Genomic DNA, 27,414 nt, shown 5'->3' on the forward strand with positions numbered 1-27,414 from the left:
AAGGGAAGTGAAGAGATGAGACAACAGAGGGATTCTAAAAGCAAAGGCAAAAATATGTCTATTTTTAGAATTGGGGAAACCAAGAACATTTTTTTTTTTTGCATTTGAAGATATTCTTGTTTAGAGGTTATGGCTGCTGGGCAAGATCATGAAGAAAAAGAGAATTTAATAATGTTGGTATTGAGAAGGATCAACAAATAACAGGGGTATTCCTTCTTGTTTGACTACAGGAAAGAAGAAAGTAGGCAATGATGCCAGGCAGTTTTAAAGAATGAGTCTGAGGGAGTTTGGTTTGGATTGCTTCAATTATAATGAGCAAATTAATGAATGAAGAAAATTAATTTGGCACTGAATATGAAGAACAGATTGGGTAGAGAGAGAGAGAGAGAGAGAGAGAGAGAGAGAGAGAGAGAGAGAGAGAGAGAGGTAGAAAGGCCTATTTGAAGACTGTTGAATGGATAGGCAAAAATTCTGTTTCTGTCTGATACAGGATCACTAGAAAGAATTTCAGGGTCCAAGGTGGAGACACATGATCATTTCTCTCAGTCCCCATGGAAGTCACAATGTGTTCTCAGTTTAAAAATTATGCCTTTGAACTACACATCATAAATTTCCTCCTAGAGGGTGCGGCTCATAATAAAATAGTGCTCCAGGTTCAGAGAGGACATATCTTTCCTGAGGCCCTTCTCTGACTTCTTAAGAAATTTCAATTAGATAAAATTCTTGTCTGACTAACACAACGTCTCCCCCCAACCCTGCCAAGGAAACTGGTAAGGCAGTATGTCTTTCTTGATATTCCATGCCATGTTCTTGGTTCTTAGTGAATTGAAAACAAAAATTTTCCGACCAAAGTCTTAGGTTACAGACTATGTACAAAGAATATGGCTTGTATAGATCTGTGGGTAATGGAATTACCAAGGCAGGAGGGGAAAAAGAGAAGGAATGAAATTATGTTTCTGAATCTCTGGTTCGATATATAGAGGTACCAAATTCAATGATTAGTGCTTCTTGTTCTCCAACTGCTTCGGCACTTAGAAATCAATAGTGTGCTCTACAGTGGTGGTTATTAAAGTGTTGGGGTCTGGAAGGAAAAAAGTTATTTTGATAAAAAAATTAATTTCTAATGTAGTAAATATTAATAGATATAACCCACATAAACAAATACTCTTTGAAGTCCTCAGTAATTTTTTTTTTAGGAATGTGAAAGGGTCCTGAGAGCAAAAGGATTTAGAACTGCTGTTTTACAACACGCTATTGTAAAATAGCGTATTGTAAAAAGAAAATGAAAATGTGTGGAATGGTAACTCTTCTCTCAGATACAAATGCAAGCAAATGTTTTCCTGCCTCCACAATGAAATGGGAGTTTTTTCTCCCATGAAACTATTTTTCAAGACAGATTTATGTCCTATAAAGTTAATCTTTTTCATTTAGGCCAAAGTCATTTTCAAGAAAACCAAGGATATGTGGTGAACCAAGGATGCATTAATTCAGGAAACTCCTGCAGCTCTAGCCATTGACATTCACAAAGAGGATTCTTTGTTGACCAGTGACATCAGGCTAACGACATGAATACCCACCATTAGTTTTATTGGCTACATGGATTCTAGATTTGTGTAGCTCTGTGGCTATCATAACATCTATTTTGATGGATGTAACCAATATTTTTCGCCTGTACATTTCTAGCTGACCTCTAAAGTCCTGTTGAGCTCTCAATCTATGGTCCCATGATCTCTCTATTTTTATCACATAGTTTTGTTAAATATGTGCTGTTCTGTACCTGTTAAAAATATATAATCAGGATGTTCTTTTTGGCAAATGGTGAAAACATCTACTTAAAATGAAAATCAGCAGACTAAGGGGAAGATACGTATGAATTAACTTACTTTTCAATTCAACATCATCTCCCAAACAATAGGTTTAGGATAGTAAATAATAATAATAATAATATCAAAAATAACTAATAAATTAAAACCATTTTTTTTGTGGTTCACTTTTTATTTCTAGAAGTGTAACTCTTGAATGCAAAACACTTTTAGTGCTTTTGGGCTTAAATTCTGCCAATATGATGGTGAAAACTCTTACTATCCCCATAAAGGATCGGAGTCAGAGAGAGGGTCATACAGTTATTGAGGGTCTAAGGCAGATTGCCAATTTAGGTCTGAAACGTAAGATGCTTTAATTTCTCACATAGTAAATATTAGTAAATATAGCCCACATAAATAAAAGCTCTTTAGGTTCCTTAATAATTTTTAAGAATATAAAAGGGTGTCGAGAGTAAAATATTTGAGAAGCCCTATTCTATATTATTGTAGCTATTAAAAATAAGAGGAAAAATAAGGTGTGGAGCCATTAGTGACTATGCCACTCCCCTGCTCAACAAACTTCAGGGACACCGTACTAGAATTAAGGGTAGACTCTTACGTGTGGCATTTAAAGACCTCTTCAATCTCTATTTCTGTCCTTTATTAAACCCCTTCATGAAATCTTTGGTTCAGTCAAATTGGCTTTCTAATGTTCCTCACATACTGAATTTCATCTCCCATCACATCATCCCAATTCCTAGTGCCTCCATCGCAATTACCTTTTACTTATTTGCATATGTTTTGTAGAGAGTGAGTGTCGTATGTTGTTCAGTCATTTCAGTCATGCCCGACTCTTCATATGGGTTTTCTTGGCAAAGATACTGAAGTTCATTTGCTGTTTTCTTTCTCTAGCTCATTTTACAGATGAGGAAACTGAAGCAAACAGGGTTAAGTGACTTACCCAGGGTCACACAGCTAATAAGTGTTTGAGGCTGGATTTGAGCTCAGGTCTTCCTGACTCCAGGCCCAATGTTGTATCCACTGGGCCACTTAGCTCCTAGTGTGGTATGATGTGGTTCAAGCCACATCTCTGAGACCCTGAACAAGTCACTTAGTATCTCAGTGCTCAAGGCTAGGAGTAGGCAAACTATAGCCCTCCTTGTTCCCCTCGCCCTCTTATGGCTCACCATCTGTTTTTGTACAGTCAATGTAAGAATGGTTTTTATATGCTTAAATAAAGTTTTGTTGTATTTTAAAATGTTAAAAAACAAGCATCCTTAGCTTCCCCACCCTAAAAATAGTGTCAGCAGGTCAGATTTGTCCCTCAGGCCATAGTCTGTGACCCTGACAGGAAATTCTCTAAGACTGTAAGAAGTGATAAAGGTGCCAACTTCCATTGGTAAAGGAAATTTACTCAGCTGGGCATTCCCTATACCAAAGATATCACAAGTCCAGCCTCTGTCCTTATTATTTCACACTTACTTATTTTATATACACTCATATCTACATGGTGTTTCTCCCTTATAGAAAGTAACTGTTTAAGGTTAGGGACTGTTCCATCTTCATTTTGTATTCCCAGAACTTAGCACAGTTTTTGGCACATAGGAGATACTGAATAAATACTTGATGTTTGATTATTGACAGAATAACTTGTCAAAAGTGGACAGTTCTGTGCATCATGGTTGTGGTAAATTTGAATTGACAAAAAAGATTATGGCACCAGAGATTTAAATAAATCTGTCCAGAAAGCTTAGGCTCACCTCAATGAGCAAAGGGATCTAAATATCCCTTTGGTAGCATCCAACTGCAAAATTATTGACTAGAATATGGAATGAAAACTGAATTGTACTTAATTGCATTGCCAGCACTTAGGAAAACTAATATCGAGATTTTAGTGAAGAATCACACTATATGTAAACACAGTCACATTTTAGGATGAATTTGGCATGGCTTATGAGGAAAACCCATAGTCCTAGGGTCAAAGAATGTCTGAACTCATTAACAAAGATCAGCTGAAGCACACCACCAGGCAATGACACCCAAGATGCTCAGAGACACAATGCCATCAGTGGATCTTTAGAAGAAACTACAAGTGGGCAACACGGTGACACAGTGGACACAACTTCAGAACTGGAGTCAGGAAAACCTGAGTTCAAATCTGGTCTCAGATACTTACTTGTGGACAAGTCACTTAACCCTAATTGCCTCAGTTTCCTCATCTATAAAATAAGCTGGAGAAGGAAATGGCTAAACTGCTCCAGTATCTTTGCCAAAAAAACACCCAATGGGATCATGAAGAGATGGACATGACTGAACAACAACAAAAATGGTATGCCTTGAGAAAAAAACACTTAGAGGAGGACATGGTATTTGTCTTCAAGTATATGAAGGGCTAATGTGAAGAGACTTGTTCTGCTTGGCCTAAAAGGGCAGAAATAGGTAGGGTGGAACAGGTAGTTCTATCATCATATTTAAGCTTAGAAGTAAGGAAAATGGTTTAAACCAGGGGTAGGGAACCTGCAGTCCTGAGGCCACATGTGGCCTTCTAGGTCCCTGAATGTGGCCTTTTGATTGAGTCCAAGTTTTATAGAAGTTTAGATTTAGTCAAAGGGCTGCACTTGAGGATCTAGAGGGCTACTTGTGGCCTAGTTCCCAACCCCTGTTTTAAGCAAAGTGGGTTGGATTTCCATGGGAGGAAGTGAATTACCTAGTGATGTCAGTTTTTAAGTGGAAAATGGATGACCACTTATAGGGGGTGCTCATGAAAATACCATTATTTAGGTTTGGGCTGTACTAGTATGTACTGTACTAGATGGCATTTGAAACCTTTTTCAGGTTGATGAGTCTGCATAGGAAGGATAAGTAATTAGTTCAGGGTCACACAAGAAGTAACAAAGCAGGCATCAGGGAGTTTCATCTTGTGAAGGAAACAAGACTGGATCTAGAGTCAAAAACTCCCAGTTTTCCTCCCAGCTTTGTTCTCACAACCTCTGGGATTTGGGGCAAATCACTTACCCTTAGCATCCTCATCTGTAAAATGGGAATTAGACTAGATGATCCCTGAGACCTTACAGCTCTAAAAACCCTGATTCTATTTTGTAGCTTGAAGATGCATAGTATGTATTTGAATATGCTTGGCTATTTTTCAAGGGCAATACATCATAGACCATTAGTGAGACTAAGAAGAAAAGATTTTATTCATTAAATCTAGTTTGAATACTTGTTTCTAAAGTGTCACATACAGGGATCATTAGCAGTGGGAATACAGACTTTCATTGCCTTGGATGAGCTCTCTCCCACAACTCAGGAAATAATTATTTGCTTCTAGTCTTGCCCCAAATTAGCAATATTAGTCTTATTTTGACTGCAGTCTGTCCCAGTTGTAACTAGCATAGTGCCACTGAAATTCCTGGGTTTTATGAAAGCCAGTTTGGAATTAATTATTTAGTACTAGGAATAAATTTAACTTGAAAGTATGTAAATTCAGACTAGAGAATGATGACATAATTTAAAATATTTTAACCTTTGTACATCTAAAAATAAATCAGAGAGATGTAGGATATGTAAAAATAGGAACTTTCTATACTTACTAAAGATTTCAAATTAGTACATCTTTAGGCAAATTTTAACCTAAAGCTTAAAAAGAAGGTGCTTGAAGTGTAAATAGAAAATAATAAGAGAATTCAACCAAATTGAATAGAAAATGGAATTTTCTTATATTTTCTGATTTCTTTTTATCAACCCTCAATTTGTCATCCTAAAACTATATTCCTATGGAATTAATTCTGTGCTCCATGCAGTAATCATATTCTTGGGTAGTGTGATCTGTATCCACATATGCAGAAATATTCAAAATTTCTCAAGAATCAAAATGCCCTTTGAATAGCTTCAGAATTGCTCTGCAAAGCTCTAGGATAAATAAAATATTCTATAAATAGGTACACATTTGACAGAGTTTCTTCACCTTTTTATTTCTTCCCCTCCACCCCCTCACCAACAAGTATGATAGCTATGGACTTGCCATCTCTTTACTCTCCATCCTGCCAGCACTACTTCCTGAGATGTACAGGATTACATCCTTGGTGATGTAATTCACTCTCCTTTGGAAATACCACATTGGGAGCATGCTCTTCCATGTTGGGTGAGTCAGTCAATGAAAAATCAGATGATTTTTTTCCCCTCGCGGTCACCAGATTTCAGAATGTTTCGCATCTCATCCTAACACATGTACTTTTGTCATCTCCTTTCCATTTCATACACCCTTACCTGCTTTCCATTACTGGTAACAGTAATGAAATCAATTCTGCCAGTGCTTCTAGAAAAGGGCATGTCACTGTAAGCACAAGCAAGGTGGGATTTTTATTGTTTTCTTTTTGGGGTTCAGTTTCCCAGATTCAGGCTAACTTATGAACATCTGAAGGGTTGACCCTGATAATTTACAGCTGTGCTGAGTTACATATTTCATACCTACTGGCTCTGAGCCAATCAGGGGCCATGTCTTTGTTACATATTCTGAGAGGTTGGCATTTTGCTTTGGAGGCTCACTCATGAGAAGGACCTTTTGATTCCCTGGAGAGGACACTAAGTAACCATTTGTGAAGAGCCCCCGACTACTCAGATGTTGGTGCCCTTCCTTTCTGGTGGTGTATGTAGGTAGATGTGTTACTTTGTTCAGACAGTTGGAGCCCTGTCTATTGAATCCCTGTGCTAATTTCTCTGCTTGTATCTATACTCACTTCTTTCTGCTTATCTGTAATTAAAGTAAGATTGTTGACCCCTTTAGATTTTCCTTTAGAAAAGCAGATGAAAGAACCTGTGCTAGCAGCCCACCTTGTGTGCTAGTGTGGTTGCTACTATAGTCACGTCACCCCCTCTTTCCTCTCACCCATATATCTCCATTCACATCCCTTTATAGTAATTTATGTTTGTTTGGATGTAAGTTTGGGTATGAAACCAAAAGTATTCTACCTCTCTCCTTTAGAATATGAAAGTTAGTCAAAATAAGTCACATCTTCTTTTCCTACTACAGGGCAGTTCCTAGGTTTCTCTGTGTATGTGTCTAGAAAGGGTTGGAAGAGATGGATGATCCTAAATGACCTGACAGTCCAGTCTTCTCCCAGAAAGCAAAATGGTGTCTTGGCTTGTTTTAGCCAGAGAGATAAAGAAAACCTCAGATTCAGGTTAGTTCTGCCTATGGGAAATTTCTTCAAATAACTAAATCAAACGGTAAGATTTCTCTGTCTCAGTAAAGGACATACAATGACCAAAAGCCATTTAGAAAGAGCAGAATTTATATATAGTTAAGCCTTTTTCACCATAGTTTTAAAAGTACCACTTAAAAGAACAGAGCAAATACAAAAACAAACCAGCCAAAACAAGCTTAAGGAAATCTCTGGATTGTTATTTGTCTTTTCAGATACAGAGAGGAAGAAAGGAGGAAAGCAGGATCAAATCCTTTTAGATTCCTGTCTAGGTGAAGTTCACTAACAATCAGCCTCTTCCTACCTTCTGGTCGTAGCCGTCCCATCTTTCCCGGGGAATAAGCTCACCAGCTGATCATATGTGTTTTACATAAGTTCTTGCCACATTGCACACGTAGCCAGTGCTGTTGTTACTGCCACTGTCAACATCTGCAGACTCTTTTGCTGAGGCGTTTAGTTTTATCTTGATCGTGTCTTCAACTATCAACTCTTAGAGAGAGACAGTGAGTCTTTTTCTTGGGTGAGGTGTAGGGAGGTGAGAGAGGAAAGGCAGAAAAGAGTAAAGACAACTTGGACTTTTTCAAATGATTTATCTTGGGGAATCCACAGAGCCAGGCTCCATCTCAAAAGCCTTCTAAAAAACTTATGGCTTCCTAAACCAAAACACCTTTTACTGGTCATCATTCCCTTATATGTATTGTCTCATAGTACTAATGTGTAAAGTCCTTGAGGGCTGGGACTTTCTTGCTTTTGTATTTGTATTTCCAGTGTGTTTTTAATTGATTAACTAGTCAACGAATTCATAAGAACGTCCTCATTTTATAGATGAGATAACTGAGGCATAGGGGAGGATAAGACACTTGTCCAAAGTCACTCAGATAGTGTCAGAGGTAGGAACTGAATGCAGATCTTTTGACTCTAGAACCAATGTTTTTTCCACTACACTAGTTTCAAGCATTTTTACAAAAGTGATTAATTACATGTTGCACTATAGTGGGTCAAGGGATCAGAGTTACGCATAAATCTGATACTTATCCTCTCAGAATCTCACTACTAAAGAAATTCAAATGGACAGAATGTACAGTTCCAAATCAGAGAATGGATGCATTAAAAGATTAAGGAAACTTTATGGGTAGTTGGACTAATGGGTAATTCCATAAATAGGCAATGGCCAGAACAAATTTCTGAGTGAGAGTTTTAATGGTGGTTTAATTGAGGGCAATCATTGGTTAGCCTAAGTAACCTAAGCTTTGGAGAAAGCTGCCATTAGGAGGTGACACAGAGTGCAGACAGGTAACCTTCAAAGAATGTGCAATGCATAGATCTTTGCAAAACAGGCTACACTAGATCTCTACCTAGTCAGTAAAACAGACAGGACTAGATCTTTGTACAATTGTCATTATCACTTACTTCTAAGTATGAATGACCATAATGAACTAAAGAAAATTTTGTTTCACAGCCAATCACTGTACTTCAAGTGGTATGTAAACATAACACCAATTGCCTAGTTTTCTAATATTTATTTGAAAAGGTCTTTAGGCAACAGTCAATGTGCCTTTAAAAAGGGAGTGTGAAGATAAGGACATAATCAGGAAGGATTGAATGACCTGACATTCCATGTCCACGTCGGGGGATTTATCATCAAGTCAACAAGCATTTATGAAATGCCTGTTGTATATAAAATATTATACTAAGTGCTAGGGATACAAAGATATTGTATTAGATGATACCCAAAGACCCTTCTTGCTCTAAGGGATTTTAGTGGAGGAATAGAATTTTAGAGTTGGCAGAGACCTTAAGGAATCATCTGTTCTAACTCTAGCTGTGCAGTGGATACAACCCTGTCAGGAAGACCCAAGTTTAAAACTGACTCCAGACCCTTATGAGCTATGTGTCTCTGGTTAAGTCACTTAACCTCTGGTTCCTGGCCTGTAAAATGAGTGTGATCATAGCATCCACCTCTTAGGAGGGTTCTTGTGAGTATCAAGTGAGATAATATTTGTGAAACACTCAGCACAATGCCTGGCATACAGCAGGCACTTAATAAATGCTTGTTTCCTTCTTTTGCTATCTGAAGCCAGAAGCATTTACAACAACAGTCCTCTATCCTCTGAACATCTCTGGTAAAGGTTATTATTTTATAATACTTCTACTCTACTCCTATGTTAAATCCTCACAAACGAGGGTACCATTTCCTAAAGGTCTTCACTGATACATTATTTTGCTCCTACAAAGGTGGGCTTAAAGCTTTATGACTAAGTATATCATATGCCCACTTGGAGTTTAAAATATGGCAATTTCCCTAATACCTACTAACTCCCCTGGTGCATTTTAATTCAGCTTCTTTCAGAGAAATTTTTTTTTCACTCAAGTCCAACACTTCTTAAATTATTTGAAGTTTTTATAGCCTCAGTTGATTTAGAGTGTAGTGTTAATAAGGCCAAAGTCACCTTTTCAGTCCCTGTTGGGATCAGTAAGCTTCACACAGACACAAATTCTGTACCTCACTAAAAGTCCGCATTTCTAATTCCAGTCAGACGTCTTACCAGTGTTTGCCATTAGTCATATGAGGGATGACATGAAAAAGTATGAGTCTTTCAGCACAGAGAATCAGTACAATAGCAAAGGTATAAAGCACATAGCCTGCTGATAGCACAAATTAGGCATATAACTTTGTAGGTGAAAAACTGCGTGTGAAATGATCAAAATTAAAAAGTGGGACTTAAAAAAGCCCAATATTCTCCCAATCATATGCCATATAATGGAAACAAAATTTACTGTATCTGATGCAAAATTTCACACAAAGCCTTCCCTCCTTGCATTATATTTATTCTTGAACTAAATAGCGAAACAAAAACCCTCATGAATTACTATTATTTCTAAAGAAGTTACTCCTTTCCCTTTTGCCAGATTTTGGCATGAACTCAATTCCCATTAGAGACAGCCTTGGTTAAATTTTTCCGTCCTTTGGCTCGTATGAATTAGCTGGTGTATTCCCATGCTTTTCCTAGTTGTCTCTTCCCTTCTTCCCACATGTCATGTCAATATGGAAACAGGAAATCTCAAATCCATTGATCCAGGCATACAGCAACTCAGTTTTTAATTTAATATTAGCCATCAATGGCGACCATGCTCTAGCACTAAACAGTCTTGATATTTTACTTTACTTTTACTTAGAATTGTGTTTCCTTTCATTAATCCAAGAATGTTAATCACTTTCCCCTTTATTCTTTATCTTAGCTATCCCTTCCCATCCACACCAATACAATTTTATTTATTGGACCTGCCTTGTGATTTTATTGGCACAAGGAAACCTTAGGTGAGGAAACTCCCTTTTCCAGTGCAGGTCAATGACTGCTTGACAACTTAGAGTCTTAAAAGCATTGTATAAGAGCACCAAGAGTTAAAGTGACTTGATCAGATGTCCGAGTCAGGATGAGTAAGAAATAGCACTTGAGCTCAGGCTGTCTTGATGGTGAGACTGACCCTCGATCCCCTCTGCCAGATTGCCTTTCCCCTCAGCCACTTTAGAAGATAAGCTAGAGGAATCAGTTTTCTTTTCTTTCTCTTCAGCAACACAATCATGGCAAGTATAACCTACAAAGACTATTCAAAATTGTGCAGAAGTCTTCCCCCTACAGAAATTATCTGTCGTGACTCATCATTTGGATGACTTCAGTCATTTTTATACCAGGCTGTCTAAGCACTTCATTAATAATGATTTGTACTATTGAAAAGTTTGAAACAGATAAGTTGTGACACTATCCAGACCTTATTTATTTTCAATTTTTAAAAAATTAAACGCCAAAAGGAACAGTTTAAAAACAGTTTTGCTTCTACTTTGTGATCCAAAAAAGCAACATTTTATACACCAGAGCCCCAGAAACAGAACTAATCAGCAGGAGGAAAATACTGGGGTTACCATTTGAAAATAAATATTTGCATCTATTATAATAGGAAGGCCTTGCATTTTATTGAATAGAGAAGGTAAAAGAAATAAAAAAAATTTCCCTTTGAGTGACATGCCAAATCTAGAGATTTGTTAGAAATATAGTTTAAATAATAAACCATAGGTGTTTCTATTTCCTTTTTCTTCATTTCAAGTGAATTTTCCCTCACCCTTTGTCAGGGAATTGGCACAAATTCAGTTCTCATTAGAGACTGGCCTTGACTTAGTTTTTTCCTTTATTAAACTTGATATCCTGTGACACTATTTTGAGAAATTTTTGTACACCAGATATGGTATCCAACTACACATATACACACACAAATACACACATACACACATCATAACATTATGCAGACTCTTAAAATTAAAAGACTTCAAATATTACCTAGTCTAGTGTCTTACCCCATTCTGGGATCCTATCTTCAGAAATCCTGACAGATAGCCTTTGATCCTCCACTTGTGTGTTTCCAGTAACCAAGGAGGAGCTCACTACTTTGTGAAGCAGTTCTAGAAGGCTGCTCATTAGATTTAGCTAAAATATAACTTCCACCCACTTACCTTAGTTCTGTCATCCAGAGGAATGCCATTTATTCCTTTTTTCATAAGATAGCCCTTTAAATATCTGAAGAATCTGTCATGTATCCCTCTAATCTTTTCTTTATACTAAACATCTACACTCCCTTAACGACTTCATCTGACATTCTCCAGATCTCTGACTCGGTTAATTTTTCTGCTTTGGATGCTCTATAGTCTGGAAGTGCGCACAGTATTACACATATGGCTTGACTGGTGCAGAATACAGAAGGGCTATTACTTTCATTGGTTTGGGTAATTATTCTATTAATTCAGTCCAAGATTGTATTAACTTTTTACACTATTTTAATGACACAATTCAATAACCACTTATTAAAAGCTGACTAGATTATTGCTCTTGAAGATACCAAAGACTGTGATATGAACAGGATTGAAGGCATAACAAAAGAATGCCAGGTAATAAGCAGTTGCCATTTGGGGGCAGAACACCTTGTTCAGTCCCTTCTTAAACTGAACCCCACCAATAACTTCTTACTCATTCTAATAGCGAAGCTGGTTCTACTAATACCCAAGAGTCAAAAGACAAAGATCAGGTTGCAGGGAGGTGTGATTCTATCTATCTATCTATCTATCTATCTATCTATCTATCTATCTATCTATCTATCTATCTATCTACCTACCTACCTATCTATCTTTTAGTTTTCGTCATTCACTTCCACAAGATTTTGCATTCCCAATTTTCTCCCCATCTCTCCTCTCCCCTAACCACATGACATATACATTCATATTAAACATATTTTCACATCAGTCATGTTGTGAAGAAGAATTAGAACCAAAGGGAGAAAATATGAGAAAGAAGAAATGAGAGAGAGAGAGAGAGAGAGAGAGAGAGAGAGAGAGAGAGAGAGAGAGAGAGAGAGAGAGAGAAGGAGGGAGGGAGGGAGGGAGGGAGGGAGGGAGAGAGAGAGAGAGAGAGAGAGAGAGAGAGAGAGAGAGAGAGAGAGAGAGAGAGAGAGAGAGAGAGAAAATAGCATGCTTTGATCTGCATTTAGACTCCATAGTTCTTTTTCTGGATATGAATAGCATTTTCCATCATCAGTCATTTGGAATTGTCTTAGATTCTTGCATTGCCAAGCAGAGATACGTCTATCAAAGTTAGTCATCGCACAATGTTGCTGTTACTGTGTAGAATTTTCTGGTTCTTCTCACTTTGCTCAGCCTCCGTTCATGTCAAGTCTTTCAAGGCTTTTATGAAAGTCCGTCTGCTCATCATTTCTTATGGAATAATGGTATTCCATCATATTCAAAACCCATAACTTGTTCAGCCACTCTCCAACTGATGCATCCCCTCACTTTCCAATTCTTTGCCACCACAAAAAGAGTGGTTATAAATATTTTTGTGTATCTGCATAGTGCTACTTCCCTGAAGGAGGTATCTCTTGAACGACACGTTGAAGGAAGTGAAGCATTATTTCTCTTTATGTAGTGAATGCTAATTCCAGGCATGAAAGATGGTTTGCAAATAAAATGAGATGAGAGGCTGCAGGATGAGAATAAGGGATGGCTATGAATTCAGTCTGGGAGGAACAGAGACTGTATTAGGAGCTATGTGCCCCTGGGCAAGGTTTTCAATCTCAGTTTCCTCATCTCAAAAATGGTTATAATGATACTTGTAGCACTTGCCTCAAAGGCTTGTTGTGTGGGTCAAATGAAATAAATTGTGTCAAAATGTTTTGCAACCTTTAAAAAACCATTAATTAGGCTGAATAAATATATTAGGGATAGTCTTTGGAGGAGCTTGTGTGTCAGGCTAATGAATGCATTTTATCATGATAGGAAATGAGAGCCATAGAACGCTTTTGATATTTCAAAAAAGTATCACAGTCACTAATGTGCATTAGGAAAATTGCATCAGTGACTGAGATATTACCTATACAGCACAGTGCATGGCACACAGTAAGAGATTAACGTGTGTTTGAAACATGAAGGAGAAGGGAGAGACTGTAATAATGGGACTACATGACTTTGGGATAGGGTATTTGAAAAACAGTGAAGGTTTAAATAAGTGTGATGGCAGTGTGAGTGGAAGGAGGGAATGAATGTGAGATACACCACTGAGAATGGATCATTTTACCATAATAATGGAGTCAGGATATTGAGGTGTGGGAGCAGGAAGGCAGCAGGTCCTTCTGATCCCCAGGATGAGAAATCAGCTTTAGTCATACTGGGAGAACAACTGGAGGAAGCAGCTAGAAACACGAGTACCAGTGACATCTGGACTAAATTGTCTCTTACTCTAACTTCCGATTCTATTGTGTTAAACAGAGGGAGAGTGGTAGAACAAGTTAAGACTTTTGGGGGAATCTGATTACCTGAGTAATTTTCTATGGGGTTGTTCTGAGGTGTATTTATGTACTCGATGAAGACTTATGCACTGTGCTTCATTTTAAAATGTCTGCGGTTTTGGAAACACAAAACATGTAAGATCCAGGAAGACAAGACTTGGCATCTGAATGTAGATAGGATAGGAAGAGAGAAGAAAGGCACCAAGATGACTCTGAGGTTTTCAACTTGACTGCCTGGGAGGTGGGTGAAGGAGGGGGCCACCATTCCAGCAGAAATGGGGAATTTGGAAGGAGTACCAATTTTTTTGAGAAAGATGAACAGTGCCATTTTGAATGTTTTGAATTGGAGGTTCTGTTGAAATATCCAGAAAGACGTCCAGGAGAGGGGTTGGAAAAGTGAGACTGAAATCCAGGACAGGCTAGGACTGATGATACAGATCTGAAAATTGTCTGCAGAGGTATGATAATTAGAGCTATAGGACTGGATGAAATCACTATGGGAAAGAGTGGTCAAAGAAGGCTGAGGACAAAGCCTTGGGTCATGAGAGAGTCATGTAGCAGAAATCAGAAGAGGAGGAAATCAAAGCAAGGAGGTGTGATGAAGTGTCAAACTGAAGTTCCCATTAAATAGTGTTTGGAACAAAAATAAACTAGATCACTTAGTAGTGAAGCCATTCCTAAGAATAGAAAGACAGCTTTGAGGAGATTCTGTGGATTTTTATTGCTCTTGGCATATGTGCTGCTCCACTTCATAAACCTTTATTTCTGCTGCTAGATGGTGTAGTTTGTAAGAGGGCTGTACTTGGAGTCGAGAAGACCTGAGTTCAAATCCTTCCTCATACTCTAATGAGTTGTGTGGTCCTGGACAAGAGGCTTGACTTGCTTCAGTTTCCATGTGTAAAATGAGAATTGTAATAGCTCCCTCACAAATCTGTTGTGACAATCAAATGAGATAGCATACATATAGGGCTTTGCAAACCTCATAGCACTATATAAATGCTGGCTATTTTTTCGCAATTGATTCTTAACTCTTTGGATGATTTTTTAACCAGTTTGGATGACTAGAGTTTACCCTATGTGCTGAGGGCATAGTTTCATTAGAAGAATTCTCATTTGCCCCATTCGAAGTAAATATTTAAAAGTTACCCTTACTTTTAGTAGAAGGCATATGACTGGCCCATATTTTCTTTCTCATTAATATGCTCAGTCAACTGGCAAATATGATCTTTTGACTCATACTGTCTCCTAAGACAGTAAATACCAGAGAAGAGAGTGACCTAACATTGTAAAGCCACAGATTAAAATGAAAACAATTCAATAGAGGAATGTTCTGCATTTTTCCTAGGCAAACATTGCTTACAGTCTCCATGGAAAGAGTCTGTTCATATAAAACTTATATGGGTTGTACTATATATAGGTATATAATATAAAAACTACATGTAGGTTAATATAATACATTCACACATTCATATATTACACATATGTCTATAACCTCATGGAACCCATTGGTTTAAGACATACTAAGTCTGGCAGCACAAATGATAACAAGTAACTAACATTTATATATGGCACTTTAAGGTTTGCAAATCTCTTTTGGTATATGTTATTTCATTTGATACAAAATAAAAAGAACTCATTATAGCTTATTAAAGGATATGAGTGTATTTTCAGAGTTTTCCTGGGCAGATCATACCCTGTCATAAAACATCCCTTGGAAGAAAGGCCTGGAGGTAAAATACTGAGCAAGATGGATTATGGGACTAATCAATATGCCAATGCTTATATTTTGGTGTCAAATGTCACTCTATTGCCTTATTAAAGTTGTCATTTCACACATCAGGAAACAACATAGAATTGTGTTTTCAAAATGCCCCCAGATATAAGTAGCAGCATTTTCAGAGGAAAATAGCATATAAAAGTGGGGTCAAACTAGGTTGCATGGAAATAAGCAAAGGTCCATGAGACAGATCATAACTGGCCAGAGATTTTTGATTTCCTTGCTTCCTTGAGGGACAAAGTGTTTTTTGAAAGCCATTTTTTCCTCTAAGCTATTCAGGAATTTTTTTCCTTTTTTTAAACTGTGATATTCTAGTCACTAATAAGACCTAACCAGGGCATCCTTAGTGAACATATCCAAGCCCCTGAGTTTAAAAATCAAGATCTCTGAATAAAGAGTCTCTGATTTCCCATAGGCTAAGATGCCTTGATTCAATTTCCTTTCTCACTCAGTACAAATTGCGCTAACATCCTGCTTATTTGGACATCAGGCTTTTGGCAATCACACTCTTCTGGAAGGCAACTGGAAACAAAGTGAAAAAGACACCGTAGCAGCTCTATTAGATTATGTTAAGAAAGCTGGGGCACATTACCCAGGAGACTCTTCCCTCACCTTCCCTTCTCTCCTCCCAGCCCCTCCCACACCACCTCAGAGGGAGACTGATAGATGCACAGTTTCTGACAAACTTGTTTGTCAGGTTTTCTATTCTATGGCAAATTAAAAGCAACAAATTAGAAGTGGGTTGAGAGGCAGCTTCCTGCAGGCACATTGGCAGCAATGAGAGCCTGACACTGCAGAGGGGAAATAGAAAGTAAGGCAGATGTATAACTAGCAAGGCGCCGCAATCTGGGGCCATTTAGTGTAGTAGCAAACTGCTCTACACGACTCGATAGTTCCAGAGGGCTGGCACAGTTTTGCAGCAAAGTACAATAATGACGTTCATAATTATGTCCCTGAGTCATCAGGAAATGGTTAATTTCCTCTGTTTAAGAAGGCAGAGAAATACATCAATTCAGTTCAGCAAACATTAAATGATTACTATGTGCTATGTATGTGGGGTGTATGGGGTGTCAAGGAGGACTATCATTGTGGGTATGATGGGCTGCTGAGCCCTTTTCAGGGCTGCTCATCTACCTTTGGTGTCCACCTGTTACCCAACTCTCACCTGTGGCTCCATGAAACTGTAGCATGCACAGTGGCCACAACCTAGTCAACTGTCTCCATAGATGGGCTAAACAAGGTTGAGAGTAATTGACAGGCCTCAAACCTGTGGGTGAATTAGGGGAAATGTCTACCCCAAACACATGAAGACTTCCCTGAGGGAATGGGTGGATGAGAACAATTTGTTCCAACAGCCAGGAAGGTGACTGAAGCAGGAACAATGGAGAACTTAGAGCTTGGTTAGATATCACAGACACCAAAGTCATCCACTGTATCTCAGGCCATTTCCAGGAGTTGGGATTTTTGAGGACTCCGGACAAGAAAGTGATGCTGACAACTTTTCGCAGGTCTGCCTCACTTAAATCCATTTCACATGCAAGTTAAGACATCACCCTGTCATGTCATTGGTCCTCTGAAAATAAAGGATGAGTGACAATGTTCAAGGCCCTGTGCTAGATACTAGGGCAACAAAGATGAAAAAAAAAACTTCACAGTTCCTGCCCTCAAGGAGCTTACATTCTCCTCAGGGTGGTTGGGAGGGAATATGACAGGTCCCTAGATAAGTAGAATACATACTAGACAGTTATGGGGGTACAGGAAAGATCAGAAAGTGTGCTAAAGGAAGGAGAAAACAGGTATGGGGAGATGGAGATCAGCTAAGGTTTCATGGGAGAGTATGTGTACAACATATTTTAGAAATGGGCTTAAGAAAGGCTCAAGATTAATTATCTGAAAAATCCACTTAAATGAAAAGAGTTCATTCCCTAATGCTAGATAAATGAACTACTTACTCTCCTTAATTTCCTTTTGAGCAGGTAGGGCAGAGATAAGATGCCAGAATAGTAGGAAAAAGAATAGCCAGTTCCCCCACCACAGATAGAAAATGAATCAGGCCTAGTCCTAATTGAGAAATCCAAGAAAAAATAACAATGACTAATTTTGCAATCCAGGTAGGCAGAGAGAGAGAGAGAGAGGGAGAGGGAGAGGGAGAGGGAGAGGGAGAGGGAGGGAGAGGGAGAGAGAGAGAGAGAAGAAATTTATGGACACCACGGATGGGATCTGGCCAAGACTGTCTTGGTTGGGATAGGTGATAGGGAGAGAAGAGGTCTCTGATATAATTTAGAGGGACCTAAAGGTAGAGTTACATGGTGAAGAGTGATAGTGAACCCTCAGGCTGTATACTGAATAAGAAGCATGTTCACAAGCAAGCAGAAACTGTGTGGCTTGAAGCCCAGGGGGTGAAACAGAGTATCAGTTCCAAGTAACCTGATCTGAAGCCTGTAATGGAATAACCAGGACAGGAATCCCACATCAAAAGGAGGCATTCAGTTCTACCACATGGTACCATCAAAGCTTTCCAGAAGGCAGATAATGACTAAGTCCATAACAATCTACTGGTACTGCCAAAGTGGCAAGCCCATGGGTGTGTTGGTCAGATCTAAACTAAGGTGAAGGAGAGCTCAGACCAGAGGGAAATATCAGACTTTGGCCCGGATCAGACTATTTTAGGAGCACTGAAAGTGTTCAGATGTCTAGTCAGAGCTGTCCTTGAGATCCTAGGATAATATAATCCTCAATACCATGTGGTAGGTGAAAGATGAAATGACTGAGGAAACAAAGATTTGAGCTTCTAAGCACTTCAATTTATTAAGAAATGTATGCTTAATTGCATAACAAGGACCAGACATAACAAATTAGGACCTCCTCACCTTTGGTACTCTACTCCAAATATAGGGAGACAGATTTTTATGTATTAAAAACAATTAAGCCCAAATAAGACCAATGAATTAAAAGAAAACAATTAACCAGAGTACAAAATTAGGTAATCTGAATTCTAATTGGAGAAAAGATTAGGGATTTACCAAGCTGGGAGGGGGAGAGTGAACAGGTGTAATTTATTGATATTTAAAAAATAAAAGAGGTGTCCCACTCTTCCCAGGTATCTGTAAACAATCAAAGGAACCTGGAAACTGATTGACCAATATGAGACCAGTTTTCAGATAAAACATACAGATTGCTTGAATTGTATAATTGTATAATCATGAGAAAATTCTTTACATCAGTCTTCATATCTAACTGGATTTCTGGTCAGCATTACCTAGATCCCTAGTTAAGAGCCAAGCAGTAGGTAGGGTGATCTAGATTCCAGCCATGCAGGGTTAGGTTCAAAGAATCCAATAAAGTTTTCTCATAAGACTGAAATTGGTCTAGACCCCAAAACTGAATAGAAGTGGAACTGAGCTAGCTCCAGAATTGAGACACAAGTTGGAGTCAGTGTGGTTCACTGAATTACCACAACCCAAAAAAGGAGCAGAAAGACCAGCCCAGACATTCCCTACAGAAGTGCACAGAGCCTGGCCCTAACAAAAAGTCCAAAGGAAGGAAGTAAAGTAGAAGAATAAACAGATAGTAATTTAACAAAAAGAATCTCACCATAAAAAAGCTATTATGGTTAAAGGGACACCCAAGTCATAAACCCAGAAGAAAAGAAGGGCTCACAAACATCTACAAGTAAACCCTCAAAGAAATATTTCCTATTGAAACGGAGCAGTAACATACTTATTTATATTGGATCAACATGCTTGTTTTCTTTGAAAATACTTTCTAAATTTTAGTTCAGGACAGACTTTTCCTCCTGCCTCCCATATACTAATAATGATTGAGACTTAGTGCCATAAAGTTTAAAACATACATTATCACATTTAAGCCTTACAATAATCCTCCAAGGACAGCACTACAATATTATTTTCTGTACTTTATAGATGAGTAAACTGAGGGTTAGATAGATTATAATGACTTGCCTATTTTTCCAAAATATTGATTTACCTTTTGAGGTTTCCCTTGTGTATGCTTTTAAAGCCAAGGTCAAAGCAGAGGAAACAAAGAGATATTGATAAGAAAGTATAAATTTCATAGCTGAAGAACTAATTATCACACTGACACAGTAAATTTTAGAGGTAGGATTTAATCCAGACTTTCCTGGCTTTTAGGTCCAGTGCTAAAACCCAGTACCATTCTCCACTCCTTCCAGCAAATACCATGCTAGGCCATATGGGAGATATACATTTTTAATTAGATAGTGAACAAAAAGCTCTTTTTTTTTTTTACATATATCAAAGTTACGGCAATCTCAGCTGAAATGTGTCTTTGACCCAATTTAATTTTCATTGAGAAGATTGTAATTCACTTTCTTTCACTTTGGCTAATAATGTGCCTCTCAGAATTGTTTAACTTAGATGAAGGCAGAAAAATAAAGGCATAATAAAAACAGCATACTTTTTAAAAAGTTACCTTAAGCTATTTATGTTTGGGGATAAGGAAGTGGGTTCATGACATTAGTTTCATATGTGAAAAATATTCCTATCAAGGATCTGATTATTCTTTAAAATATTCTACTCATTGAAGGGTAGTCTTGAGTACAACAGAAATTTTAAATATTATGAGACATAGAGCACTGTCACATATATCCTTTTCCCTTTTCTGCCTTGTCTAGTTTCAGGGAGTGAATGACTTTATATATGTGTTCATATACATTTAACATATGTGCATGCACTTATGGGGTATGTATACTTTCACATACTTTTCTTGTGCTCTTGACACGTAAGTCAACATATAGATCTATACAGCTATATATTAAAAAGCATTTATATCACTGTCTTTTTCTCTCTAAATGACAAATGGTGAGCACTGGAGCTGTAAAGCTTGCTTTCTTTGTCAATGACACCCTCAAGGTCTCTGTGCTGCATCCTGCTTGACCTTGGTTTAAAAGCACAAAGAATGGAAACCTTGAAACCTTGATCACCAAGATTCATTCCGACAGATATCAGATGCCACACAATAGGGAGGCTGAAAAAAATCCACATTTCATTTTGGTTTCTTAGAGAAATCGCTCTTAGTATTTTAAACCAAATATTTGAAAATGCAAATGTCTTTCATTTTATGCAGGAATTACTATTCTGTTGCTTAACATTCTTTCTGAGGTAGTCATTTTGGATCCTCCCACATTATTCTTTCTGGCTAAACAAAACCTATGCAACCTTGTGAAACTAACACAAGAAGATGCTAACGTTACTGTGATGTATTTATTGAAGAAATCCCAATGATGAAAGTTTAGCAAAAAGCACTTAACATTTGGACAAAATTGTTATGAGATTGGGATACAGTCATATGGTCCAAAAATAGATACATATGTCATTTTTGCTCTGGAAATGTTTTTGCCATCTTAGACAACTGATCATTCAGAAATAGAATGCTATGGCAGCCAGGCTTCTATAAAATTAAAATAATTTATTGTTTCCCTCTTCACAAGAGAGCATGTAAGCCTCATAGGATGGGAAGCTGTCTAATGAAATGTGTGATGCAGTAGCACATAATAGTTTTTTCCCCATCCCCAAGGAAGTTGGAGTTAGGGCTCTCCTTTTAATTCCTTTCTTTCTTTCAACTCTCACAACAACTCATTGTTTTCCTGAAAATTAATCATGGCTCGTTAAAGAGTCATCAAGTATTCATCCATAGACACAAGAAGCCTCATGGCCAAATATGTAAATATCAGCCCACCATCACTTTGGAACCAATACAGAGTCAAAAATGAAATCAGAAAATGACATCCTCAGGGTTGTTTATATAAATAATATATGAGTGTGATAGCATTTAAATTGCTGAATAGTGGGGTGAAAAGATCAACAATGTTGTTGAAATGAGATTGATGCTTAAGGATGTCTCTTGAATTCATAGTTTCCCTTGCATTTCCTCTGGTGCCTGTAAAATATTGAAATGTTTTTCTAACAGGTCTCCCTACTGCCAAACTCTTCTCCCTCCAATCCATTCTGCATGTTGCTGCCAAACTTTATTAAGACACCACTTTTATCAATCAAAGATTTATTAAGTAGTTCCTGTATGTGACATATTGGTTGTATGCTGGGAATCCCTCTATAGGCAGGCAGCTGCCTGATCACCTTAATGTACTTGATGAGGTAACCCTTCTCTTGGAACTTTGACTATATCTTCCCATATGGGCTAATGATGGATTTCATCCTCTATGAGTTGGTTATTATCCACTACGGTGCAATGAAATTTTTTCTGAGATTCACTTCTTTGTACTTTGAAATGAAGACAACAGTCCCTTTTTTGCTTTCCCCTTAAGCTTTTCTCCCAAAAAGATTCTAAAAGCAAGAGTGTTAAAAATGGTTTGGGGCTAGGGACTACAAGCTAGTTGCTTCCTTGGGGGTAAAAAAAATCCATGGAGATTACATGTACTTGCTCAGGTGACCTCAGAGGTGAGTGCCTGAATATGTTGAGTACCATCCCCCAACAGAATAATGACAACATCTCAACTAAATAGCAGCTTTGGAGACGGGGGGAACCATATGACCATGGCCAAGTTCTTCAGGGTTGCCTATTAGTTCTAATTTAGAAAATTCCAAAATTTGGCCTTTTTGCTAGACAAAGGGGGATTTCTTGGGTAGTATACACCAAAAATCTAGTCTTCTAGTTAGATGGTCTAATAAGGATATCTATGAATACTTGCACCAGCAAGTAATTTTAAATTTGAGAGTTCAAGGGTCTGACCTTGAGAGAAGGGGGAACTCTTGTCTTTTAGTAAGAGAAGAGGATTGCACCCATGGCCCATAACCCTGGTTGGGACAAATGGTGGTAAGTGATAAAAGCCACAATATGGAAGAACAGGGACTTTGGACTCAGTTATTAAAATGAACTATTCAGATGGTCTGGGTCCAACAGAAAAGAGGGTCACTCCTCAGTCTCCTCTGCTGGATTCTCATCTGGATCATGCCTGCTAACTCTAGATGTTCTGTGGGGTTCTGTCCTAGGCCCTCTTCTCTTCTCCCATCATTTGGTGTTCTTAGCGGCTTCCGTGGATTTAATTACCATCTCTATATTGACAGTTCTCAAATCTACCTCTCCTGCCCTACTCTGCTGCCTCTTAGACTTTTTGAACTAGTCTAGTAGACAACTTAAATTCAACATATCCCAAACCAAAGTCATTATTTCTCCCCTCTAAACCCTCTCCACTTTATTCCTTTCCAATTACTATAGAGGATAATGTCATTCTTCTAATCCCTCAGGTTCACAACCTATGTATAATCTTCAACTCCTCACTATTTCTCATCTCCCATAAGCAATCTGTTGTTAAGACCTATAGATTTTACTGCTGCAACATCTCTCAAATACACCACTTCCTCTCTCCCCTGGCACTACTACCACTCTGTGCAGGTCCTCATCACTTCAAGTCTGGACTATTGTAATAGCCCGATGATTGGACTGCCTGCCCCTAGTTCCTTCCCACTCTAATCCATCCTCCATTCAGTCACCAAAGTGATTTTCCTAAACTGCATGTCACTCCCTTACTCAATAAACTCCGGTGATTCCCCATCACCTCCAGAATCAAATGCAAACTCCTCTGTTTGGCATTAAAGACTTTCATAACCTCGCCCTACCTTAACTTTCCAGTCTGTTTCCACCTTGGTGCCTGTGACATATTCTTCAGGCCAGTGACACTAGCCTCTTTGTTGTTCCACAAACAAGATTCTCCATCTCTCAGCTCCGGCCATTTTCTCCTGCTCATTACCGCATACTGGCTTCCCTGGTTTCCTTTAAGTCCCAGCTAAATTCCCTTCTTTTTAAAATAGGAAGCATTTCCCAATCCCTCTAAATCCTAGTACCTTTCCTCTCTTAGTCATTTTCTATTTATCCTGTACGTAGCTTGTTTGCATATATTTACTTGTTTCCCTCCTTAGATAGTGCCCTCCTTAGGGAAGGGAATGTCTTCGGTGGTTTTTTGTATTCCCAGCACATGTGCTAGACACTAAGTGCTGGGAATACAAAAAAATGTCTATTTCTTGAATGACTCACTATTTCACAGTCACAAGTGAGCTTTCATTCCAGGAAGGCATCCAAACCACAAAGTTGTGTTATGAGTCTGAGTGCAGCTTGTATCTCTGTGGAAAAACCATTGTATACATACTTCATAAAATAAATAAAAATTTAAAAAGAAATCATATTAGAGTGTTGGTTGTATATAAACCCCACATTCAGTTCCTTTCTTTGGGAAATCTAAACCATGGAGTAGTGATATAAATCTGGAAGAATTTTAGATCCTAGGAAAATTGGGCCATCATTGGAGAGTGAGGAAATTATAGGAATTATTTATGGACTTTTGCAAGCACTTTATGTGTCTTCTGCGTTTGCTTATGAACTCCTGTGAGTCTTTTAGTTTTTTTGTATTTTCTCTGGAGTCAAAAAAAGGCTGTTCTGTACTTAATATTTCCACTGCTACCTTCAGTATATGGGATTTGGGGGACCATTTTACCCACATCTGTGCAGACTTAGACATGATCCAGCAGATTTTCTTATCGTAAACTTTGAGCAGGTGCATATGACCTACAAAGCAGTCATCTTTTGGGTCCCCACCTACAAACTGGACTTACTTCAAATCTAATACTTGGGGATGTTTAGATATAGATTGCACATAGAAATATTAGATGTGGGCATTTCCTTTAATGACGTAACAATCTCCGTATTGAGACAGGACATATACCTACAAATAATACAAGGTAGCATATGATTGATATCAACTGTGATACATATAACAAGTATCATTGATGTTTAGAAGAAGAAAAGATTCCTGAAGGCGAATTATTGAGGCAGACTCCTGGAAAGAGGCGCACTTGAAGAGAAGTTCACCTCTGGTAAGGCTTATATGATCCAAATAGAAAGGGGAAGGGATTTTAAGTGAAGAGCAAAATTGAGATAAACTAAGAAGAAAGAGAAGGTAATTCTACATAGAAGAGACTATATTATGCAGAAATCTAGTCAGTGACCTGCTAAAACACGTCAGTGGCTACATCTTGCTTGACTACTGCATTTTTAAACCAAATTTGCCTACCACTGGCCCTAAACATCCCTTCTACATTCTGACCTTCTCGTCTTTGCTCACTCTCCAGCCCAAAGGTTATCCTTCTTACAAACCATATCCTATGTATTCTTCAAGGTCCAATTCATATTCAACCTCTTCTGTGGAGCCTTTCATATTAGCCTAGCCCTAGTGATCTTTCTCTCTCTGAATTCTTGCAACACTTATTCATATAATCTATTTAACACTTACATACTGGCTTGTATAATTACTTTTATCTTTTCATATGTGTATTTCATCTCTCAGATTATACTAGAAGCTCTTTAAGATCAAGGACAATATCTTAGGCTTTTACTGAATCCACAAAAGTTCCCAGAGCTTTTCTCTCTGCCTCTCAAAATATCCAAGATTATCGATCAGTCACTGAGTCAGTTTAGGACACCAAGCATTCTAAATCTCGGTACAATGTTCACTCTACTGGAGACAAAGCCGTGAACCAAGTGACTGCGATCAGCAGATCTTGTACCCTGTAGGCAGGGAAGATGGGACTTCTTGTGCTCTTCTTGGTGAATTTCAGCAAACTACTTAGACTCATTATCAATATTTCAAAAAAAAATTATACAATTATGTTCCTTTCATTTTTAATGAATAGAGGAGAAGGTTGTCTTGGATACTGGGATTTTGCCAAAAGCAGGAAATTTAGAGGTACAAAAATTTGAGAAATATATTTCTTCAGATCAAGCAGTTAATTAAGATTACTATATTAAATGTATTCTTAGCAGGTTAAGATAGAAATAACTCACCTATCCTCACAGTTTCCTTCTCCCTTAATGTATTCTAGGAGGATCAGCCTTTTTTTTTCCATCTTTCTCATATAAAAAAGAGCAATAATTCCAGGGTTAGTTTTCCTCCATTACTGTGAAGGGAAAAGAAGTGGAAAGGAAGACTTTCTGAGGCTTCCTCAATGGCGTAGAAAGTGGGACCCCAAGTCCTTTAGGTTGGCCTAGGACACCTCTAAGGTCACTTCTAACTCTGGGAGTCCACTGGACTAAACCACAACAGGTAATCCTACTTCCGGCTCAGTTGAATTTGTCTTAATTCTTCTTATACTATTCCTGTATCACAAATTCCCATGTTGATTTGTAGGTCCATTTCAGCTTTATTTGTCCCTGTTGACACTATTTGCCCTCTGGAATAGATGCTCTGGGTTCTACAATTGCTAGTAGCAAGAATAATTATCTACGAATTAGATAAAATCAGTAAAATACTTAGGTCTTGTCAGAGAAAAGTGGTCACAAATGAAAATACATAATTGCCTAAGTCTTTCCTTATCTTTTCATATAATCTTAAATTGAGACATTTTGAAGATTTCATGTTTAGACTACTAAAAATTTAAAACAAAAGCTAGAAAAATAGAAGTTATGTGTATGGGTAATGGGGAAAACCAACTTTAGATTAAATTAATAAGAAAATGACCCAGAAATATCTTTGACTCCTTGTTCCCACACATTCAGTCAATGATCAAATGCTACTGGCTACTGGAAACTTCAAATATTTATTTTTTTGCGATCTCTTGTTTTCAACCCGTTCCTTGTGTACATTTAGAAAGCAGTTTTATGTGGAATTTATCCTTTGAGTACTCAAAGGATATTACCAGCAGCCTTTTGGATGTAAGACAGCCACTCCAGCCTGATATCTCCCCCTACCTCCTCCTGGGGATCATGGTTTCACCCCTTTCTTTCCCTCATTCTGACCCCATTATTGGTAACTTTAATTGCTCTCACACTTGATCTGGGCTTGTCTAACCTCCTGCTTTGTGTCTTCTTGCCCACAGCAACTTTGAGGATACCAGCTCCTTCCTTTGATGACCCTGAGGGTTTGCCTTTTTCCACCCTGGACTCAGATGGCACTGCATTCTGCACCCCACGAGGATCACTCCCCATTCAACCTATTTTGGTTCCTGAAGTGGACTCTTTGCCCCTGTTCAGCAGGAAGCAGCTACTGAAGACAATGACTTTTGCCCCTTTTCCCCAAAGAATTTTCCTACCTAGTGGTTGAGTGGGGAAATAATGTGGATAGAAACAGTGCCCTAAGAGTTAAACAAAATATTGGGAATTGACTTTGTGAAACCCTTGGTTTATTTTCTAACCTGAAGGTGCCCCAAAGTCTCTCCTTGCCACAAAACTTCAATCCTGGACCATAAAATTCTCTGTCCCCACCCCTCATCCTGGGGAATAGGATTTCCTTATCTTGTGCCCTTCATAGTCCTCACCCTGTGCCTTTATCTTGTTAGACTTCTTTATCTTGCAAGACTGACCCTAAATCTCTAACCCTCCATAAGGAAACCCTAAAATCATCCTATATAAGTTTGATCCTTTTCCTATACCATTGCCTTTGTTTAACTCCTTGCTAAATCTCAGGCCCACTGCTTTTGGTTCAATAAAGTTCCCAATGGCTACAAAAATAAAAAGATTTTTTTTCTTTTTACTGGCCTGCCTGCCGTCTCTCTGTCCCAGGTGCTGTCCTTGGCTGCTGCATTTTTTCACTCCTCCTGCATTTGGGGTGTTGGGGAAACAAAAGTTCTGGTGTTTTTATTTCTAAAAATAATTCAAATATCTCTTTATTTTTGAACATCCATCTTGTTCCTGTATGGTTCAGCTTAGATTTGCACGGTTGGTCACCCTGGGCTGTATCCCGGGCTCCAATGCTCTTTGGAATACATTATTCCATTGCCTTCTCAGTTTTCATGTGGGTACAGAAGTCTTGCTTTATTTG

At 38.2% G+C, this 27,414-nt stretch overlaps 1 long non-coding RNA gene across 1 annotated transcript; it reads left to right on the plus strand.

Moving 5' to 3' along the window:
* Positions 1–625: 625 nt before the first annotated feature.
* On the plus strand, positions 626–27,126 carry LOC140507210 (uncharacterized). Its single transcript, XR_011968246.1, has 2 exons — positions 626–770; positions 26,474–27,126. It is a non-coding gene; the product is annotated as an uncharacterized lncRNA (long non-coding RNA).
* The last annotated feature ends 288 nt before the right edge of the window (positions 27,127–27,414 follow it).

This window comes from Notamacropus eugenii, chromosome 5 (assembly GCF_028372415.1).
Source record: "Notamacropus eugenii isolate mMacEug1 chromosome 5, mMacEug1.pri_v2, whole genome shotgun sequence".
NCBI classification, from domain to species: Eukaryota; Metazoa; Chordata; class Mammalia; order Diprotodontia; family Macropodidae; genus Notamacropus; species Notamacropus eugenii.